Source organism: Pholcus phalangioides, unplaced genomic scaffold (assembly GCF_987345545.1).
Source record: "Pholcus phalangioides strain wild (caught in Gottingen) unplaced genomic scaffold, Ppha-v1.0 ptg000017l_1, whole genome shotgun sequence".
NCBI lineage: Eukaryota > Metazoa > Arthropoda > Arachnida > Araneae > Pholcidae > Pholcus > Pholcus phalangioides.
This window is the reverse complement of record NW_028301610.1, coordinates 28562582-28583326: the sequence shown is the minus strand read 5'-3', so window position 1 is coordinate 28583326 and position 20745 is coordinate 28562582. Positions and strand designations below refer to the sequence as shown.

General features: G+C 38.0%; 1 long non-coding RNA gene across 1 annotated transcript; it reads left to right on the top strand.

The window, feature by feature from the left end:
- Positions 1-3672: 3672 nt before the first annotated feature.
- On the top strand, positions 3673-19471 carry LOC149072713 (uncharacterized). Its single transcript, XR_016194421.1, has 3 exons — positions 3673-3792; positions 5481-5639; positions 18793-19471. It is a non-coding gene; the product is annotated as an uncharacterized LOC149072713 (long non-coding RNA).
- The last annotated feature ends 1274 nt before the right edge of the window (positions 19472-20745 follow it).

Here is a 20745-nt window from a genome sequence, read left to right as displayed (position 1 = left end):
ATTACTCAGATTTGTCATTCATGTCCCAAGGGGCTGTATAATTATAAAAATGAAAATGTTAACTTTTCATACGAACACCCTGTGCTCAATAAACCAATTACAAAGTTGTTGCCCTGTCTTTCCTGATGCAAAACAAATAAATTCCACGTTTCTAAGTGCAATATTCACTGGGATATTCGAATTCGAAAAACGGAGGAAAGTTTGGGGAAAAACAGCGTTAAATGTGGAAAAACCGTTTTATGCCCGCGTTTTTAATGCTGTTTTTTTTTCCAAAATTTAGGGGTTGTTCATTCAGTTCATGAAATGCAGCTAAAGATTGAAATTTCAGTCACTTAATCTTACTTTAAATTTAAAAATTAAAAAAAAAATCTTATTTATGATTTCAGAAAAGAATTAAGTCAATGAAATCTCAATCTTTTGCTTCATTTCATGAAACAAACCTTTCCCCCTTTACTTTGAATCAATTTCTATTCAATTACATTGATGTCGTTATCATGCACGCATGCTGTTTTTATATAACGCATTTCTTTGAAAATTTCCAAAAATTAATATTAGAGATATGTAAAACTTTATACTGGTACAGTCGAATCCCGTTTTAACGGATACCGTTACAGCGAAAATCTCGTTTTAACGAACCCTTTTCTAATCCCCCAGATAAGTTTGCATAGGAACATTGTAAAGATCTGCAATTCTTTTATAACGAAATTTCGTTTTAACGAAGTGATTTCTCCGGTCTCTTGGGGTTCGTTATAACCGGATTCGACTGTATATAGCACAACATATAAAAGCAAACATATGTGTAAAAAATTTGAAACACAAATTGTCAATTAGTCAAAGATATTTCTAGCTTTCACCATGTTAAAAGGCAACGAGACCCCCTTAAATTAAGCAATTTAGCTATTAAAAATCCACTCTAATCAATTAAATTGCTGTGTTGATGTGTTATTTCAATTAAAAACATGCCAACAGTATCAATTCACATCAGTTTTCGCAAAAAAAACCCCAATTTCAATACAGTATATACATTTTTTTAAGGGGTGGACCATATAGGGTTACTCTTTGATAAATCCATGGCAGATTGGAACACCAGAAGTTGGCAATTTTTTTCTGATATAACACTCTACCCAAGTGGTATATCCGTAAAAGAGAGATACACAGAGAGGGTTTCCATCCCCATAAAACGCTGTCTGTCGCGTTATTTCAATGTCCCAGGTATTGAAATAATTTTTTTTTTGTCACACAAAAGAACACTCCCCGCACGTACATACTATAGGGAGAGTTTCCCGACGGTGACTCACACGCATTCTGTTCTGCACGGAATAGTATTTTACGACGCTAACTAATCTGCCACTTTCGGGGGGGGGGGCCCTCCTTTTGTGAACTTTGAACCTTTTTTCCCCCCACTTTTGGCTAGAGTTCACACGCACCGAGTTTACCAAAAGGAGGGTCGCAATCGACAAGAGCCCTGACAAGAATTATATGGTTCCCGTGTCGAGAGTGCACGAGCTTCATACCTCCGAGAGAATTCCATCTGTAACGCGACTGCAAAAAATGCATTTCATTGGCCACCTGATAACCGAATTCACCCACGAACTTATGAATATATCGAGATTGAGAAGTCATGGGAATGCACCACTGTCGTCTTTACCGGGAAATCACACTTTGAGTCACGAGCACCGTTTGAGCTCGGCATTAAACGAGCGCTCATATTTCCGATGATTCATGCGTGCTCTACCCCACGGCCTGCGGATCAAATGTGGCCCCCGACCTCAAACACAAATTTGGTAAAAATGAACTAAGTGGAACATTTACAGATCATTTAAATGGCCGCGGTACATTCCCAGATCACTAACGTGACCCGCGGAATATTTACCGGTGATTCCAGATCAGAGTGGTTGGGGCAATCGCCCCTCTTAAGAGCCAAAATGAGGGAGAAATTATATATTATTATATATAATATATTATATGTATTAATTATATATATTAATATATTATATGTATTAATTATATATATTAATATATTATATGTATTAATTATATATATTAATATATTATATGTATTAATTATATATATTAATATATTATATGTATTAATTATATATATCAATAAAAGATGGAAGGCCCCGAGTTAAATAGGGACAAAATTGAATGAAGACAAATTTTTCTGAAATTAATTCTTTTATTAATTATCAATTTTGATACGTTCTGAATTAATTTTTAAAATTCTGAATTAATTTTTAAAATTCTAAATTAATTTTTCAAATTCTGAAAAAAATTTAAAATTCTGAAAAAATGTTGATTAATTGCAGATTAAATTAATTAATTCTGAGATTAATTTTAATGTGAAATCACTTTAAATGATTCTTTAATTATTTATTTCGGTAATTCTGAAATTATTTTCCTGTTCAATATAACCTGAGAGAAATCATTGCTTTCAATAATTATGCAATTATTCTTTTATTGATTGTGAAATAATTTCGATCGAAAATTACGAAATTATTTCTCTTATTGACATCTCTTATTTTATTTCTCTCTTATAAGTTGTTTTTTTTTTCACTAATTCTGAAATTATTTGTTTGAAAAATTCAAAAATTATTTGTTTGAAAAATTCAAAAATTATTTGTTTGAAAAATTCAAAAATTATTTGTTTGAAAAATTCAAAAATTATTTGTTTGAAAAATTCAAAAATTATTTCTTTCAGTAATTCTGAATTTTCATCAATTCTGGAATTATTTCTTTCATTTATTTTAGAATTATTTTTTTCATCATTTCGAAATTATTTCTCTCTCTCATTAATTTATAAGTTATTTTTTCAATTCTTGAATTATTTGTTTCAAAAATTCAAAAATTATTTCTTCCAAAAATTGAAAAATTATTTGTTTCAAAAATTCAAAAATTATTTCTTCCAAAAATTCTAAAATTATTTGTTTCATTAATTCTGAGTTTTCATCAATTTTTTCCGGAAAATTGTTTTTCATTTATCGTAGAATTATTTCTTTCATCGTTTTTTCCGAAATTATTTCTTTCATAAATTCTAGAATTAATCGTTTTTCAATGTTTCCAACCATTTTCTGAAAATGATCAGTGGGCCACAACAAAAAAGCTTCGAGGGCCAAACGTGGCCCGCGAGCCATGCGTCGAAGCAACTGGTCCACGGATTACTTATAAAACCCTAATCATTTACAAATAAAAACGAAGAAAGAGAAAACCAATGTGAGTGTGTGAAATAAAAATCAATAATCAATTGTCAAAACGCACGATAACACGGAAGTTATTGGGCTCATCAAAAAAGGACAGTAAAAAATAGTGTTAAGAAGCCTAGGTGGTTTTTTTTTTTCGACCTACATTTACTGGACCTTCTTAAAGCCCAAGTAGCACATCCACGACTTAAGGCTGGTTATTTATTTGCCCTCACAGGTGTTTTCTACGGGGAAATACTTACATTATATAGCATCAACGTTGTTAAGTTATCGAAATAATAATGGGAAAAAAAATGGCGACCGCATATTTATGTCCTTGTTACGGCAATTTTTCAACAAGGCACGTTCTTCGTTTCCTGGCTTTGGCTTTATTTATTTATTATATCTTAGTGAATCAGGTGCGTTGAATATACTGTCGTGTGACTCACTGTTGTTTTTTTTTGCAACACTGTCTTTGGTTGTCATGGAAGAAAAAAAAAATACGTAAGGAAATATGTATATCCCGAAAGTATTCTTGATGGGTTTACCATGTCGTCTTTATGTTTTTTACTTGTTTTTCTGTTTTTACCTGGATGCAAGTAAAATGAACTGGGTAAGTTAGCGTTTTAATGAGTCTGGAGCCCCGTTGACAACAATTTTTTAGAGTCCCCTCGAGCCTAGATGATATACTGTATTAGGAAAAGTTGGGCGGAGAGTCGGAATCCGAAAAGGCAAGGGTGTAATTACGGAACGTTCGGATATATTGGGAAATAAATTACAAAAATAACAATGTGTTTCTGTACAGGAATTTGTGAACATTAGTTAATTGATTTTTCAAGACTTCTGCACATTCCGAGGGACACGCGTGTCTAGGAGTGAGTCTTCTTTCTACTTATTTCTAGGGTATAAGACAAGTCTGGCATACAAGCGAGGTTTGCTCACCCGTCGTTATGCGTGAGAAGCTTGCTTACACCTAATTATACGTATAAGGTTTTTCCATGCCTAGAAATTGGCAGAGGTTTTGCTTATACACCCCCCCCCCTAAAATATGTAAGATACGTGTGTATCCCAAAAATGTGCATGAACCTACGTACCCCTTGAAATGCGTAAAAGATTTGCTTACTCCTCGTTATGCAAAAGAAGCTTACTTGTACCCTCTTGTTTTGCGTAAGAGGTTTGCGTATTCCCTAGAACAGTGTTTCTCAAAGTGGGCAATATCGCCCCCTGGGAACGATGGAATGGTCCGGAGGGGCGATAGAAGCTACGGTTATAACATAGGATCCTAAACTTTCTCAATAAGGTGGCGATGAAACAAAAAGTTTTGGAGACTATGCCCTAGAACAGCGGTTCTCAACCTTTTTTGACTCGCGGAGTCATTTTAAGCAAAAAATTCTATGACGGAGCCCCATAGGCTAATTTTTTAATTATTCATCAAAGTTACTGATTTATTTTCACTATTTAAAAATATTTATAATTATTATTTTTTTTTAATTTTATTGGTTTTTTTATTTTCCTTGAGCGGCCGCGGAGCCCCTGAAGAGTGCACAAGGAGCCTCAAGGGCTCCGCGGAGCACCAGTTGAGAACCGCTGCCCTAGAACATTCGTATGAAGATGCATAGAACCCTGCACGTAACCCTATAAATGCATAAAACATGTGCGTAACTGCAGCGCCATCTTCAGAGTGTCATGGTTCTCCGGCGCTTTCGTATCCTTAGAAATGCGTAGGAAACTTGCGTAACCCTAGATAAACATACAAGGCTTGCATATGTCTAGGAATGAGTAGAACTTGATCGTAATCCTAAATATGCATACAGAGCTTGAGCATCTCTAGAAATGCATAGGACTCCTGTATGTGCAATTTCGTACCCCTATATATACTTGCAAGGCTTTCATATCCCTAAATATAATAGAACTATTGTGCTAGCGCACGTATATGCATGCTTACGGGAGGCTTCCGTTTCCCTAAAAATTGGTTAATCACATTGGTTAAAGGGTGAACTGCTCTCTCACAACGACACCAGGTCACGAATCGTCACGTATAACAAACGGCAACTTATCAGGGATGCAAATTACAGCCGATTATCACAACATCCGTTCGTTTAATAACTACCTTCTTCGGAAATCCTTTGCTAATTAGCAGGACTAGCAACAAGCTATCACAAGACACACGTCCAGGACACCAAATTTCCATCACGGTACCGAAGGGACGCTGGCAGAAAGTGCTGGATACCGATGGGGATCATTTTAAAGACTGACTACTTGAATGTGACATTTACTCTTTTCTTCGATCGAAAATTGCAGGATGGAGAATCTCGACATAATGGCTTCTCTTCCGCATCCTCTCAAGATCAGACATCACAAGTGGACAGACTCTCACGAATCATTTAGACCTATCTGGAAACGACAGTTACCAAGAAGAGGACGCCATCCTTGAGATAACGGCCCTCAAGGAGTAAGTAAGTAAGTAGAGTTTATATATATTTTCAGGGAACGCTACTTTTTTCTCAGCGTGAAAGATAGCTTTTCGAAGAAAATATCCACACCATGCGTAACCGCGGTCATATTGGAAAGACACCGTGATGATGATGATAATAATAACACATAATAATAAGTAACTTTTTCTCCCCTCCGTGAGTTCCGTGGTTGCGCAGAAGGAATGCTGCTGATAAGATATTATCAGTTTAAAGACGAAAGTGTTTTCTTTCAACTTCAAGAAGTCAGTTCTCTGAATAGAACCCAGACGCGTTCAGTCGTCCATAACACACGTCAAAAAAAACCAAAGAATAAAATACAGGAACAAAAGGATTACGGATATCGTTTGTATCATTATCATCATTATTGTGTTTTAGTTGGCTCCAGACTGTTATGATTGATCACCGAAATTTTGTGGCCCGTCTCGATCGACCTGTGGTCATTACGAATTCGTCGATTGTGTGGGAACCAAAGGAAGTACGTATTGTAATTACGATAGATACTGTGTTGGGGTATTTATTAGGCATTTTACGGCCCTCTATTAATGTTATACAAGGCTCTAAACTATAGAGGCCTTGGAATCGGCTTCATTTTTGTATTTTTTTTTTTTTTCTTGGCAATGGATTTACTAAAAAAATTAATTAATTTATTATTAGTAATCATAATAGGTTCTGGTTAGGGGGAGGGGCCTCATCAAGAGCGTTGTAAAGATGGGACAAGTGTGAATATTGCGGGCCGTGAATCGAGGTTATAAGTTGTTAACAGAGCCGTCCCTTAAATTCGTAGCAATTTCATACATGTCACGTCAAAAATATGAATTTTTGCGTCTTAGGCTGAGCACATAGTGGGACGAAGAGGTATGAGGTACAAGAATTGCGACTAGGAAGAAAAAAATCGCATAGGGAAGGAGGAAGAGATGTCCGCACATAGTCAGGAGAAGGGAGGATTGAGGAAATGACCAGAGGGTTTCTGAAATGTAAAGGGTGTGATGATAATGATCCTTCCGCAGAAGATGTTCTTTTTTTAAAGAGAGAGAGAGAGGGAGAAAATAGACCAATCAGCAGATAGCGAAAATCAGTTGATCGAGGCAAACATAAACTTGTTTGTTCAAGTCGCGCACTTGAACAAGTGAGCTGCCTCTTTCTCTCGTTCCTGGGGTATATAAGTGTGATGTAACAAAACAATACAACTGATTTCATCACTAGTATCTATCCTACACTCCCGTATCTCTTGGTCGCCTCACTACGTGCCCGGCCTTATACAGATGGTGCCTACCCTATAGGCCAGGGTTTTCGATCGGTGTGGGAAGACTTATAGCGCCCCCCCCCCCCATAGATCGATTTTCTAGGAAACCTCTGAGAAATGACCGCAATAACAAACAAGCTGTAAAAAATTATCAACAGGCTGATGAAGCCATGAGAAAACGATCGTGAAGTCCAGAGATACGGTGTTACTGATCTCTTGCGGGAGATGATGCCAGCTGCAGTTGGGTAGTTGATCACTGATGCAAGGGAGCCTTGGAAAAACCTATGGGGAAATTATTTCCATGATAAGAATAATGTGTGTGAAAGATGATCGCAGGCATTAGCATACGCAATCGGAGAGGGTCCCCCCACCCTCAAGCCGAGATTATAGTGTTATTTTGCAGGAAAAAAAGTAACCCCCCCCCCCCGGCCCGAGAAAATTCTGCGTACGCCTATGATCGCATGTAAGAGAACAGTGGGTAAATAAGAGCAAGATGAAGAGAGACATGGTAAGCTGATTGCCAGAGTAAGAGATTGTAGGAAAATCATCCGTAGAGGAAGGAATGCCATGGGTAAATGATTAGTTGAGGACAGCATGGGGAAAAATGATCATCGAGACGTGCAAGTCGCGGGATGATAATCACCTTCTTCTCCCCCTCTGAACCAGATCATGGCCCACCACTCTGTCTCAAAGAAGAGATATAAGCAGGTAGTCGAAAAATACTTGGGCTATGCTGGAAAAATTATGATAATCACCAGAAGAAGATAGCTATTGATAAAAAATCAGTACAGCAAGGACACCGCGAGAAAATGATCACCAAAAGAAGATAGATATTGGTAAATGATCAGTAGAACAAGGACGTCGCATGTAAATGATCACAAGAGAAAAGATGCTGCATTTAAATAATCGCTAAGAGTAAAGGAAGCTATTTTTTAATAATTGCCGGTGCAAGGTAGCCGTGGGAAAATAATCACTGGAGCAAGAAAGCCGCTGGTAAATGATTGTAAAGTCACAAAAAGTGATGGAATATAAAAATATTTTGGCGAGGACATGGGAGACATTAGTAAAAGTTGGCACGGCAAGCGAGTCGAAAATAACTATTCCCCGGGTTAAGGACGCCGCAGGTAAATGATTTTTGCTGAGCAACGGAGCCGTGGAAAAATGATCACCGAGGCTAGTAATAAGTAACAAAATCATCACTGAGGCAAGGAAGTTGCAGTAAGATGATTGCCAGGGTGAGAAAACCGCTATGAATAATCTAAATGTAAAGGAGCCGTTAGTGAATGATCGTTGGAGCAAATAAACTTGGAGTAATTATAAAATATGATCTCCTGTTCAATGGAGTCGCAACAAGGTTAATTCCAAGGCAAGAAAACTTTAGTAAATGATATTGGCAAGTCGAAGAAGCCTAGTGTAAATAACAACCGGGGAAAGGAAGACTACAAAAGAAGGTGAGGAAGCCACAAGTACATCATCTTCGTTTCAAAGGTAAGAAGCCGTGGTTAAATGATTGCTGGGGAAAATAATGATTGGAAAAATTATGGCTAGGTAATAAGATGAGGCGAAAATTAAGTCTTCAGGTAATCGCCAAGTCAAAGAAGCCAAGGGTAAATGGCAACCCTGGTAAGGAAATCCACGGAAAAATTATCACTGGGGCAAAAGAAAGAGTCGGAGTTAGATTATTGCCAGGGTAATCAAGTACACCACTGGTGAGTCATCTCAAAATCAAGGAGTCATGGGTAAATGATTGTTTTATCAATAATATACGTTGGGAAAATATCGTAAGAATAATGGAGTCCCGGCAAAACTAATGCGAAGGCAAAAATACTTCAAATATATGATCGCCATGTAAGAGAAGCCTCGTATAAATGGCAATCACGATAAGGGGACCGTAGAAAAAGGATCACCATGGTAAGAGAACCACGGGAAAATTATCCATAAGCCAATAATTGAGCCATGGGCTTACTTCAATATTCGTGTCTGGCCGTGAAAGTGAATGCAGACTTTTACTGTTGCTGAAAGCAAGTTCCATTCTGGCTTGCAAATGATACCGATACCGAAACTTGAACCAGAAACTTACCAAGTGGGAAGATAGCCATTTGGTCAACAATGACTACTGTTTCTTTCGGTTGAAAAAAAGAACACAAACAAGCAAATAAACAATTCACCAAAATAAAGTAAATAAATGAAACGTGCCGGCTTGACTTCCGCGTGAATCTTCTCTAACAATGTCACAATGGAACAATGGGAAAGAAATTCAAAGCGTGTGCGTTGGACTGTCAAATTTCAAACCGGCTTTGATGAGTAGTAGATTGATTCTTCTGACAACAAAACAAATGATTAGTGATGGTCGATTAATTTCTCTATCAATATTAACATCGGTGTCTTTTTGCTTGGCCGCCTACACACAAGTTGGAATCATCCCGCGCCATTGGCTTCAATAACTAATATTAACTCATTAACCGTTAGTTCATCATCACTCGCAGGTCAAAATGGCTCATTGAATAAGAAACGCATCCGTAAATATTATTTCGGACGAAGGGATTTGCCGTGTTACATATCGAGGGCTTTACTTGAAACGACGGCATTTTTTCTGGTGATGTTTTATATCAGTCGTCACGGGCGATCTATAAATACGCGAAAAATAATTGGCAATGAAAAAATGAGAAAATTAAATAAAACTATAAATTAAAGCGTGAAAAATTAGTTACAAGGCATAATAGGTATACGAGCGTATACGCGAGCTTCCTAAGCAGTTCTAGGGATACGCAAAGACACCATACGCCTGTCTAGGATTGAGAAAGCATCGTGCTCATTCCTTGAGGGTCATCAAGACGCCTATGCGTTCAAAGGAGTACAGATGTTTAGGAGAGCGAGCAAGCCTCCTATGCATTTCTAGAGATAGGCAGGTTTGGCGTAGAACTAAGGTTTACGGAGGTTTTAGCAGCTGGTTGATGCGAAGATGAATTTCGGAAAGAAAGAAAATTCAATTGCCCTTGTGGAGAATCGAACCCACGTCCTCGCACTTGCCGGGTGAGCACCCTAGACCATGAGACTACAACGGCAACGAATTTCAATTTTTCCTTAAGCTAGTGTGCACTGAACGGTCGGACCAGATTCAGGCCGGATGATGTCCTTGGATAAGTCGCCATCTGGTGGCAGCGTCAGCAATTGTGATCTTTGGCCTGAGTCCCGTTCAGTGCACACGAGCTGTAACGAAGGATTGAAATTCGTTGCCTTAGTAGTCTAGGGTGCTCACCCGGCAAGTGAGAGGACGTGGATTCGGTTGCCCGCGCAAGAAGAGAAGGGCAGTGGAAGAATTTTCTCACTTTCCGAAATTCATCTTCCCATCATGCAGCTGTTAAAACCTTCGTACGGATATCGGAGAGCGAAATCATCCTTGGACAAGCATAATTTGCTTAACCTCGCTATATATACAGTAAGAGGCTTAGATATATATACTTATGAGGCTTGCGCATTTTTTGTCCCCCCCTAGAAATGGGCAGAAGACTTTTTTAGGCCCTATAAATGCGTAAAAAACCTTCATATCCTTAAAATGCGTGGGAGCTGCGTGCCTCTTGGAATGTGTAGAAGATTTGCTTGCTCCTCGTTATGCGAAAGAAACTTATTTGCTCCTTCGTTACGCGGAAGAGATTTGCATTTCCTTAGAAATGTATAGGAGACGTGTGTGTTCTTAGAAAGGAGATGTGTGCATCCTTAGAAATGCGTAATCATTGAAATGCGTATAAGATTCGATAACTCCTCGTCACATGCAGAAGAAACTTGCTTGCCCCCATGTTATGCGTAAGAGGTTTTCGTATCTCCAAAAATGGGGATGTGTGTAGCTCTTATATGCTTACAAAGCTTGAGTATCTCCAGAAATGCGTAAGAAACTTGCGTATCTCCAGAAATGCGTAAGAAACTTGCGTATCCCTTTATATTAACTTACTTAACACACCATAACTTAACAATTTCACACTTTTCACTATTTAATCCATTTTTTTCCGTCATTGCTGATTAGTTTCCGCTCATCCCTGAATAGCTCATCACGTACCATCGGGAGTACGCGTACCCATGGGTGTCAATAACTGCTGTGGAAATCTAGATGTATGTTCAGTAACCAATATTCAAAAATCCCACTGATGAATATATCCATAAGAATAGCCTCTCTATATATTCATATCCAACCACAAAGAAATGATCGATTTTTACTTTTCCTCAACAACACTAATGACCCAAACGCTTCTGGACACGTTGGGCTATTCATCCATCCATTTCCCGATAAATAGTGCAGTCAAATCTAAAATAAAAAAAACGATTTCATTATTTCCTTTTACAGGACCTAATCATTATCTAAAGGTCCAGAAAAGGAACCGAAGATTGCTATTTAGTCACGGGTGCTAATGACCCGTTCTTATAACCGAACTTTCCTTTCTATATAACCTATTGACATCATACAATCTCGGCATGAATATCAATCTTTTCCTCGAAGACATACCATGAGAATCTCAGCAGGCTTTATTTTTCCTCTTTGACAGGTCGATGCAGACCTGCTGAAGAGGTTTTGACCTACAACCTGACATCCAAAGACGTATCTAATCCATCCTGAAATTTTTCAACGTAATAAAACCTTCTTATTAGTTTAAAAGATTCGTAGTCTGTAATGCAAGACCATGGATGACCTGAATTCATACTAAGGATTTTTCTCTTGTGTATCGCAGGCCAGCATCGATGTTCAACAGCAAAAGTGGCTTGACTGGATGCACGTCGTGTGAATGACAAGTCTCGCCCTTGCGTAATAATGTGTGTATGTGCAGTGAATATAATAATACATACACAAGTGACAGTTTCTTGAAACCGCGAAGAGTTGTCGTCATCTCCATTTTAAGAGGCCGATTAGAGCCCGAGAAAGAGGGTGTCGAATAACAAATGCGTGCCGTGAAATCACGTGAACTCGATGACGCAGTGACCCCCGTCATCATCATCATCATCATCATCATCATGCTTCACAGAGACGTCAAGGAGTTTTATATTTTGTATTTTATTTATTTTTTTAATAAATCCCGACGTGTCCATAAATGTCCCGCTTCAAGAGACCCCGAATTGAAACCTTAACGTAAACAGCGACTAACAAAGGACTTTGTGTGTGTTTCCTCCCAAACGCTTGTTTGGGAAAGGACAAAGCCGGACGTGAGTGATTTTTATTGGTTTTGTTTTGTGTCCATTTTGTGAGGTTTGTTGTCATGATCGGACGTAAACACTTTGTCCTTTAAGGTTTTTCTTTATTTAGGGCGTCTTCGATGGAAGTGTCAAGTGTAACGAGGAATGCGAATACGAATCGGCAACATGTGTGCGTCTCGAGCAGAATCAGTCGTTTTATGTTTTCTTTGAGTCCATTTATTGTATTATCTTGGACTGGATTAACGTTACATATTGCCCAATTAACAGTATTAAATGCGTAACCCCCCCCCCACCCACCCAAAAAAAATCCCTATCGCCTCAAAACACAAACAAATTACATTCTGTGGTTAAATTACACCCAGAGGACACGGTAGCCCAGGTCGATAAGATATTCCCCTAAAGTATTGAAGGAGGTTTAGAGGTGTCGCGAGTTCAATACTCGGTTCGTCCTTGTCAGAAACTTTCCTGACACAGGGGTACAACATAAACGGTGACATTACCACAGAAAAAGATTGCTACCGCAGGGAATCTCACATCGAGAGGTTAGAGCACCAACCTCTCGGTTAGTATAATGGTTGCCGATCGGAATCGGTGATAAATTGTGTAGATCCCCCGGCCTAAGTATCCCTCGTGTGCAGAAAATGACTGTGGTGTGACAAAAATGATCAAATTACATTCATATTATTGGCATCTTTTTTCAGCCACCTCACTGGGAAATTTACCTGTTATGGTCTTTGTGTTTGCATTTGTATTTGATTGTATGTAGTTTGATAATTGGTGAACTCATAATCCAGTGATTGTGTTTATGAAATGTACACAGAATGTCGTTTACTGTATATTCTCAAAGTAATCCCTATTAGCATCCAATACTTTTTGCTGCTGTGCCTCCAGCTGTACAAAAAATCAAGGTTCATGAACGCAGGGCCGTAACTGACGGGAGGGGCAGAGATGGCAACTGACCCGGGTGGCAGTTTTAGGTGGGAACAAAGAACACCATTACAAAATTATCGAATTTTAAAGCTGTGGGGGCGGCAAAATAATGTTTGCCCCGGGCGGCTGAAATCCTAGTTACGGCCCTGCCTGAACGTAACGAAGTCCGTTGGTGTTGGTGCCCTGCCGTAAGTCTGTTCCATTTGGCGTCTGTCTAGAACACAGTTTTCTAAAAACTTTTTTGTTCCATCTCGCCTCCTTCAGAGATATTTTTCTCTCATCACCCTCCAACTCAAACAAACCCATAGAATCCTATGTTATAATACAGTATAGTAATATGTACAATGTAGTAGCTTCTATCGTTCCCTGGATCATTCCATCGCCTGCCGGGGGCGGGGGGTGATATTGCCCACTTTGGAAAACATTGGTCTAGAAGACAGAAGCGGTTATAGTCTGTTGACCTCAAGTCTGTGGAATACAGCGGATGACACAATGTATACCAGCCAAGTCACTGAATATCCTTGTTGGTTACCCGTGTTTCATGCTGCCTGTCATTTGTCAGGAAGGAACAGACGGAGCATCTCCTTCTGCTTCAGTGCCTCCTTCATGCCTGAGCCATGAACGTATGGCTCACAGGTCTACGGTGGTACTCCTGTTGGTGGCCAACCATCACTGCGCTGTGGATCTGTACTCCTAGCGGTTGGAACTTGCGCGAGAGACAACTGAACCAGTGATTGATCCAGTATTGATTGACAAGGGCGATTTGCTCCTTAACTTCGATGGTGACCAAGGATACTATGGTTGGCGGTTACTGTATCAATCGCCATACTTCTTAGAATTTAGGCCAAAAAATTATCCATCTTCTATTCCCTATAACCTTCATGAGAAACCCTTCCCAAATGAGGCAGACTGGGCTCTCCAACGCAAGACACATAAGACCTATTTTTTCGTTGGTCATTACGCAGCTGGAGGCACATTGGTAAAACATGCCGTATGTGCCGATAGAGATTACTTTGAGGACTGATTTGCATGACATTTGGTGAATGTTTTTCGTTTCTGACGTATAAAATCGGCAACATTTTTGATTATTTTAAAAACAAAATGAAGAATCTCAAATCATTTTGGGCAGAAAATTCTTATAAATTTTTTATTATGGACTTTTAGCAAACCAAAAATATTTGATGGTATTTAATATCGATAATGTTCAAGACACGGAATGAAAAATACACCCCCTTGAAAATGAATTTTACTTAATAAGTGGACGGTTTGATGATGTCAGGTTAATTGCGTTTACGTGCCTTCTAGAATCACCAGTCAAAGAACAGTGACTTACATATACGCAACTGTAGCTACCAATTTTAATGAGCCCTATGGGAAGAATAGATGACCTTGAGAGCCTTACGTAAGATGGTTAAATGGATATAACAGGTCGGTCGGATCTCTTCTAAGTACATTCGACCATATCACAAGAAATAATGGAAGTGCCTACACAGGAAAACAAAAAGACTCGATATTAACCAAGTTTTACATGTTAAGATTGTGAAAGCCGTAAACAGTACTAACAACGGGCATTGAGCACAAACTATCTTCCATTGTGTTCTTTCACGTCTTGCGTAATGACAACGACTTCCGCTAATTCGGAAAAATAGTGGTCAAATGAGCTATTGTGCTATTGACCACAACATCAAGACGATGTTTTCCCATTTCGAAAAAAAAAAAAAAACAGTTGAAGTCATGGTCGAAATTTTCCTAATGCACTGTATTTATTGATAAGAATAACCCCCCCCCCCCAACTCAGACCAATATCTATTACTTCATCCTGTTGTAAGATTTCGAACATGTTATAGGAAAGGAAAAATCCACGCTCATTTAGACTCCATTAACTTTTTCTTTCCCAACCAACACGGCTTCAGACGATCCCTTTCTACTACATCCCAACTGTCCCTTTTTCATCCATGACCTTTCCAAAGCCATTGATAACAAGTTACAAACCGATATCATCCTGTTGGATTTTTCCTAAATCCTATGATAAAGTTCCGCACAATAGACTCCTCCTTAAACTTTGAAATCTTGGCCTGAATGCAAAACTGTTCAAATGGTTAGGAGCTTTCCTAAAAAATCGCAAACAATTTGTTCATTTTAAAGATCATGATTCCCCTTTTGCCGCTGTAAATTCAGGTACTCCTCAAGGAGCGGTTCTCTCGCCTTTAGTGTTTTTGATATAGATAAACGATCTCCCTAAAACCCTCAACTAGATTTTTTCTGATAACTGTGTGATCTACCGAGTAATTAATCACAAGTCTGATCAAGAAACTCTCCAACGTAATCTTGTTTCCATCTCAGATTGGTGCTCACACATTTTGGCATATGGCTATCAACCTATCTAAGGCCGGTATTACACTATAAAAGTTTGATAAAAGTCCTATTATAAAACTTGAAAAATGCAGCCAATAAGGTCAACGGTTGCATTTTCTAGAATGTAACCAATAACCTTATTGGTTAGATTTTTCAAGTTTTATAAAATGGACAATTTTGGGAATTTTGTCAAACTTTTATAGTGTAATACCGGCCTAAAACATTTTTCATGAGAGCTACTCGTAAAACTCTTCCCCTCGAATTCTCATACGCGATCAATAACGTAACCATATCCCAAGTTTCTCAATTTAAATACCTTGGGTGTCATAATCTCGGCTGATCTCCGTTGGAATAATCTTATCGATTATGCCTATCAGAAATGTCTCGACAAACTTTTTTTCCTTCGCCGCAACCTCAAACATTCTACTCGTGACGTCCGACTGCTCTGCAGGGCCGTCTTAAGAGCATCATGGCCCCCCGGGCCAAGTGGTTTTTCTGAGGCACTACTTGGTAAATTCTAGAAAATTTCAACCGGATCACATTTTTGTGAGGCCCCTCTTCTCTTGAGGCCCCCCGGGCTGTGCCCGGGTGGGACCATGCGTTAAGACGGCACTGCTTCTCTTCTACAAAACTTATATTTCTCTTGTTCATTCTTATGCAGCTGAGGTCTGGGACCCCCACACCTCTAGTAACATCGACAAACTTGAGTCTATACAAAATAAATCCGCCCACTTTATTCACGACTGCTGGTCATCTTTTAGTTCAGTTTCCGATTTTAAACTCGAACTTAATCTCCACCCACTCGTTACCCACCGACTTATCTCCCGCTTAGCCATGCTTTACAAGATTGCCCATGGTCATTTAAATTTCGATACGTCCAGTATTCTAACTAAGCCTTCCTATGTTTCCAATAGACTTGACCACCCCAAAAAATTAAAACCTATTTTTGCCTCTACAGATTGTTTTAAATTCAGTTTCTTTCCCAATACCATATAGTTGAATGGAACGAGCTCCCCTCTACTATCGTGAACTCCCCACGATCTCCGATTTCTTGTCAAATGTTACAAAGCATATGTGTACAAATCTACCACGTCCTCTTGTATAGGCCTTGAATGGCCAACAATATTTCATAAATAAATAAATCTATTGTTATCGTAGCGTTGGTGTAATGGTCATGAATAAAGTAACCCAATATGGTTCTTCTATTCTGAAAATTATTCATTGATCTCGATCAATTATTAAGCTTATAAAATTTAAAATTTTGCCGTTATAACCACTATTTTTAAATTTTTATTTGAATTTGCGGAGATGGAGATGCAGCAGATGTAGGGGAAAAATGGCTGAGGTTTTAAAATTAGATAAATTAACTCTTTAATCGGCGAGCATTAAAATATCCCGAGGAGGAACTTTTTGAGGGGTTATATAAAGCAAATGAGGTACCCTGAATGCTATTACATGACAAAAAAATTAGTGTCAATGTTAAAAAAAATATTGGATGTTGTACTTCACAGGGAACGCATTATATTTATATGACTTACATAGACTGAATAGTATAAAAATGTTATTTATTGTTTGCCAACTTACTTTTCTATCATTGATGAATGCAAACCCACACATGGTATTGCCCTCCAAAATGCAAAGATTAAATATCGTACTTGATTTTGGCTTGTCAAGAAATAGGAGACATGTATACCTTTGAGCCATTCTAATGGTAATTATAGAAACTTCATGAAAAGCTCACAAGTAAAAATCGAATGTTAGAGTTGCTTAGAAGCATGAACGTCAAAACCAGCTCAAAATTGTAAAATACCTTTATTTGAAAAAGATAAGACACTTATGTTGCTTTTGAGAGCAACACTGCCAAATAAAGGGTTCAATAAATCGTATTAGTTTACGGTGAGAAAATTCATAAAATAAATCACACCGAATGGAATCTGTCCCCAAATAACACCACTTAACATGAAAGATGGCGCAGTGACTCATAAAACATTACGGAATGCTGTCTTCAAGACTACTACGTTTTCTTGAAGAAATCCTGATCATAAAATATTTCACTAGAGACTTTTATTATATAATCACCAATTACTCACCAGCTAATTAATTGGCTTTTTAGTATCTCAGAGAAGTCGATATTAATCGCGAAGGTCAACGTTTCTCAAAAAACCATGTCCAAAAAACGAATAATACAAGCAATTAAAACTTTCGTATTTTGCAGTTAATTTGCATAACAATGCTATTCATCAACCACAAACAAGCCAAACAACCTTGAGGAGAACTTGTTAAAGACATACAATTTCAACTTGCAAACGTACGTACGCACGTACGTCGACTGTAAATATTAGACATCCCACGCAACAATGACGAGAGTGGATTTCCACACAATCTTCTACCGCTATTCAAATATTGGTTTCTTTAGTGGCTTATACCATCTTTAACTCTCGGACATGAATGGTTGGAACTCATTACGAGATCCAAGATAAATGTTTGTTTGATAGTTAGTGGTACATCCTGTGGAAAAAACGACATTGTTGGCTGCTGCTACGATATCCATATAAAGTTGAACGTCGTTTATACGTCGCTCAGTTATACGACTTCTCAGTTATACATTTTAATATTAAAATAACTCATTTATTCGATGCAAAACCTCAATTATTTGACACTTTCACTTCGATTCGAACTCTAAATCTTGTTAATAAACGTCGTTTTCCATCAAATGCACGCAATTTCTGCAGACCAAGGGTGTTCAACCTTTAGGAGAGTGCGGGCCACTTCACTGACTTGAAATGTGTCTCGGGCCACTTAATTAAGTGATCTGGAACAGCGCTGCGGATCACTTTAGTGAAATGTAAATGTGCCGCGGGTCGCTTGAGTAATCTGGGAATGTGCCGCGGGTCACTAAATGATCTTCGAATGTGCCATGAATCGCTTTAGTGCTCTAGAACTATGCCGCAGTAATTTGTAGATAGGCCGCGGGTCACATAAGTGATCTGGAACTGTGACGGTTTGGTGACAGATCCGCACGCTGCATTTTTGCACGGGGCGGGGGGGGGGAATTGGGGGATATTTCCGCATAATCAAGCCCCTCTTAAATTTCTTTTTTTTATTCCTTTCCTGAAGTAGATAAGAGTTGTATATTGTATAGGAGCTGTACATCCAAATCACATTGTTAAAGTTCAACTATTTTTTATCACTATAATGTCGAATGTTTTTCGACAATATTTCACTCCAAACTACTTTTTAGCTATAAATGTTACAGGAAAATTGGTACGTTAGTGATTATGTATAATCACCGATCACCTCGGTAAATTCGAGTAGTAGTATGTATAACAGTTTATTCCTTTATAATGGTTTGTCACTTTTTAATCATCCAGTATTAAATATAATACGTTGCTACATGTGCGTGTTAAATATTATGCTTTTTTTGATCCAGCCCACACCATGATGCCTCGGTCGTTGGCAGGAGAGAGAGAGGGGCCACATGAAAGAAAAAAGCTTCCTAAAATAGCTTGTCGTCCAACCAGACATCAGTCATGTTGAATGTACATTTTAATCAATCACAATCAATTATTTACCGATTTGAAATCTGAATATTTATGCTGATGAGGAGTTATCATTGTTTACAAAAAATATTTAAACACTATTTTTCTCCAAATTTTCTTCAAATGAACAGTTTTTTTCACTCGGCCCATCTCCGTTGGAATAAATCATTTGAAGGTATTCGTCCTAAAACTTATTACACTTATTGATTTAGCGCATAACATGAATTTAAATCCTCAACATGAGTAATATAATTGAAAATAGTGTAAAATGCTGAATTTTTACTTTCACAGTGTGAAAGAGACCTTGCTTCAAAATTTTTTAAAAGCACATTTATATGATGTAGGAAAAAAGAGCTCCAAGTGAGAAATAACGGTTAAATAATAACCGAAAATTTGCTTGTTATATATTTAATTCATTAATTCAAAAAATAATTCAGTGCTATAATGAAAAATGCATAAAGAATATTTCGTTTGAAAACGAGAAACATGTTCAATAAAATCTAATTAACTATGAAGTATTGTAACAATTTTTTGATTGAATAATTTTTTATTACCCGGTTATAGGGGAGAGTGCGGTAATGCCGAACACTTAAGGCAAATCTCTAATTACTCAATTATTTGTTATAGTTCATGAGAAAATTTACTATATAGGTAGATACCCTGTTTCATTCCTACAAAAAAACCACAAAATAGTTGACTTTATAGTTAAACTTTTCATAGAAACATTTTTCTTGTAAGAGCTTACACTGTTCGGAATTGCCCCGTGGGTCGGGGCAATACCGAACGGGGTCAGCTAAGTAAGGAATGTAGCTCCCGTTACGTAGTTTTTTTTATGATATTAATTAATTTAATTACTTAAATGAAATAATCAACTCTAGAATTGATTGTTCCCGTGAAAATATACAACTAAGGTGAACATAAAGGTAGTAATTATTTTCAATCGATATGTATACTTTTAATGTCCTAAAAATTTAAGTAACATTTGCATCTATAATCCATAGCAAAATTAGCATCAACAGCAGAGTTGAAACTGACATAGAGCCTAACGCTGCCTACAAAAATCACAAATTTTCTGCAGTCTGTGCACCACTGCACTCTTCTGAGTGCATCCACCCAGAACAGAAACGACACCTGAACCAGAATTCTCTCTCTCTCTCTCTCTCGTAGTTTTAGTTCTTCATTTGTAAGTTTCTTTAGCGCACAATTTCATTTCCTTAATCTTTTCCAGCAGTTCTTTTATTTCGAGCCTTTAGATTCATCGTCAAGGGTTTTTTTATTTGGTGTCCATGTAAAAACCATTGAAAGTTGCAGTCTTGAACCAGGTTTTACCATTTTTAAGTTAAGAATGGGAGAACTTTGTTTAAATGCATTCCAGATGGTGTAGAAATTTCCGCATTCAGTGGAATTGATCCACCAACTTCAGGTGCACCAAGTGCATTTACACTTGAGCTTGGGATTTCCTCCCCAATCGAAATATCATCATATGTTGAAGTCCCGCATTCTCCTTCTTGGATATCATCATCTATGATTGGTGACGGGGGATTCATAAAGTAGTACTGACCCCTTGAACTGAAATGACGAGTCCAGCTCGCCATGAACTTGTATGTCTGAGCAGTGCTGCCTGAAATAAATTGCATTTCAAGAAAGTTAAGAAGGCATAATTTAAGTAATCCATATTTCAGTGAAAATAAAACAATATCATTTATTTATTCACAAAATTTCCCATAACAAAGCATCAAGGACAATACCGAACACCAGCGGGGCAGTTCCGAACAAAGTGTTTGGAATTGCCCCAAACGACACCTCGTGGCAATTTCTCAATCTAACCTCGAAATGTACACACC